Source organism: Peromyscus californicus, unplaced genomic scaffold (genome assembly GCF_007827085.1).
Source record: "Peromyscus californicus insignis strain IS unplaced genomic scaffold, ASM782708v3 Scaffold_1__1_contigs__length_55948999, whole genome shotgun sequence".
Taxonomy (NCBI): Eukaryota; Metazoa; Chordata; class Mammalia; order Rodentia; family Cricetidae; genus Peromyscus; species Peromyscus californicus.
Genome location: NW_026294492.1, coordinates 39,695,412 through 39,698,477, shown reverse-complemented (window position 1 = coordinate 39,698,477; position 3,066 = coordinate 39,695,412). Strand labels below are relative to the sequence as shown.

Genomic DNA, 3,066 nt, shown 5'->3' with positions numbered 1-3,066 from the left:
TTGTCCCTTTAATCGGAACAACGGAAGGGCCACAGACTCACTGCAGGAGCACAGACTGTGTGCATTTGGCACAGGGGCTCAGGGTTCTATGAAAAGGGGCTGAACCTTGAGGATGGAAGAGGCCTCCTGCAGGCCGGGGGTCTCCTGCAGTCTCCAAGTGGTAGATACCAGGGCGGGTTGATCCATCGATCTTCCTACCAGAAGATTCCTCAGGGTTTATCAGTCAGCTTTCCTGTTAGGGGTTTCTCAGTCCACCTGAGGCTTTTAGGTCACTAACCTCTCATGCTAGATATCCAAGGGAAACTTCTTCGTGTTTCCAGAGCTCCTTGAATCGTCAGCTCTCTTCCCCCATCCTCTGCCCTGAGAATTGTAGCTGCTTTAGGCTCCTCAAGTACTGACTCAGATGCCTCGACCCAGTGAAAACACGAGAAGGCTTGCACTCTCCTTCCCTGATCGGCATCTTTGAAATTCTTTGCAATCCATAGAGACTGACATTTATTCCTCCTCCTTAAAAAACACTTTCCAGTGTAGCCTGATGTTCAAAGTCAGAAAAACATTATATATGTGTATATATATTACATATGAATAAATATATATACTTACTTTTGTAATTTATATAAGATAGTAAGAAAAGTCTAGTCCTTATTTCTCCATTGTAAATCAAAGTAAAAATTCACCAGTTTTTTTTAATGTTATATTGGATCTATAAATACTGTTCTAGTCATATTTACTGATGTTTGTCTTATTATTCTTTGTCTTTGATGTCATGGAAATCTTCTTCTTGAGAATTATATTTAAGCCTCCATCTCTTCTAGCTTCCAAATTTTCATTATTAATTAGTCATGTTTAATGCATTCATAATAATTTGTTATAAAAATAAAAAGTGAGACAAGATTTTAATTTTTTTATGTGGTTACACAGTTCTTCATTCATATTTGAACAATTTACTATTATCTCTCTTTAAAATAAGACATTTTACATTTGTTTTCTATAGGTATCTTTACATCTCTTTAATGGGCTTATATTTTTCAGACAAAATTTATATAAAATCTTTATATTTTATAGTATTACAGCACACATCCATGCTGAAGTTTTACTCTATCCCTTATTTTGTTGATTTTCTTGAGAATTCTCATAAGGTCTAATAATTAATTGAGCTCAGTAATTAGAAAGAGAATAGCCATTTTCTTTTGTTGTTAGCATTGTTGGATATTTTATATCAGTAAGTAATAACACTAAAAAGTTAAGTTCTAAGTTCTATTATTTTAAAGATCACATTGATTCAGAGTTGGAATTCTGTGGGTTAGAATGAACTAACGTGTGGAATTATCTAGGACCATCTCATTGAAGAAGAGGAAAGTATAGTAAAATAAGAGTCCTATAGCCAGCATCTGTCTGCTCTCCATGTCTTTCTCTGGTACCCACCATCCTACTCTCTCACTTCTTGCAATGAACAGAGAGCTTCTTTTTTCTTTTTTTTTATGTCCACAATTATAGGACATAATTTGAGGATTTGGGTGAAAACTTTCTGGCTTTAGTAACCACAATAAACAGACTGAAATCCATTCAGACTGTGTTCCCTCTCACTCCCTCTCCAAAAGGGAGAGAAGGATCATCAACCACAAGAGGCAGCTGCATGAAAGCAGTACCTAGAGCCAACTTCACACTCAGGAGAGAAGGCTGAGTCTCATCCTCATGGTCTCAGGGCTCTACACAGTCAGAGAAACTTCTCTAGTAACGAACTATAGCAATGATCCTTGCAAGTAGAGTCCTGAGAAGCTTCTCTTTGACATGTATCTTTCAAACCAATGCATGTTTGAAAAGGGAAAGGAAAAGATTTTATTTTCTCACAAAAAATTGTGTATGCTAATGCATTTTTGATAAATTAATTGAATAGTTATTTAATTGTGATATTTTCTATTTATTTGTTTGTTTATTTGTTTTTCAAGACAGGGTTTCACTGTGTAACAGTCTTGGCTGTACTAAACTAGCTCTGTAGACCAGGCTTGCCTTAAACTCACAGAGATCCTCCAACCTCTGCCTCCCAAGTGCTGGGATTAAAGGGATGCGCCACCACTGCCCAGTATAGTGGTATTTTCTTAAGCATTTCCTGTAGATATGGTCTCCACTAACTTATAAGCTTCCAACACACACACACACACACACACACACACACATACACACACACACACACACACACACACACACAAATGTATTTACATGAAAATATTTAACTGGAGTTGCCTACACTAGGGAATAATACTTTTTCTTTGAAGGTATAGCCTGAAAAAAAGTGCCAAGTGTGAGATACTCTCAACAAGCTGTTGGTCAGATTGTCCAAGAGATCCCCCACCCCAAAAAATTAGTTTTGTCATTGCCCTTTATTATCCTCTAGAACTTGATGGTAAGACCCTGCTGCTGAAGGCTCTATACACATTGGTCCCAAGACTTGGAGAAATGAAGTTGGTACTGACTAGAAAGAGTCTTTTTTGCTGGCTAGATTTTATAGTATCAATAGGTAGGTATGCATGATGCTGAAGGACAAAAGTCACCAATAGTCTTATGCAATTGTGATCCCCATGAGCTACCATAACAACCTATATGATAACATATGCCCATGGGTGATATAAGGGCACAAATGTTTGGGGGTAACCACCCACTTAAAAAATGGACTTAAGCCCTATTCTATTGAAGGAAGGAAATGTATACCTAATACTGTAAATATAGTCAAGAACCATGGTTGAAGAGCTCATAGGCCCATGGGTGAACCTACTACTACTATTTTGCTGAATGGATATAATATTAAACTGCCCTCTAAATTCATATCTGTATGCAACATGTTAGTCCAACTCTCAGACCTCATCAGAGAAGCTTCTTTGTGTAGTGCATCATGGTTAACACAGAACCTTACACTGGTCCAAGTGTGGAGTATGAATGTGGAGGGCCCAGTCGCAAATAGGACATCTGTATTACCCCTCCTGCCAAGGATGAGGGAATATCATGGAAGTTGCACTGGGAAGACTATAAAAGCCAGAGGTTGGGCAAGACTGGAGATAAACAATGTCT

General features: G+C 37.9%; 1 non-coding gene across 1 annotated transcript; it reads right to left on the bottom strand.

The window, feature by feature from the left end:
* Positions 1-1,561: 1,561 nt before the first annotated feature.
* On the bottom strand, positions 1,562-1,773 carry LOC128116112 (small nucleolar RNA U3). Its single transcript, XR_008220373.1, has one exon. It is a non-coding gene; the product is annotated as a small nucleolar RNA U3 (small nucleolar RNA).
* Between the last annotated feature and the right edge of the window lie 1,293 nt (positions 1,774-3,066).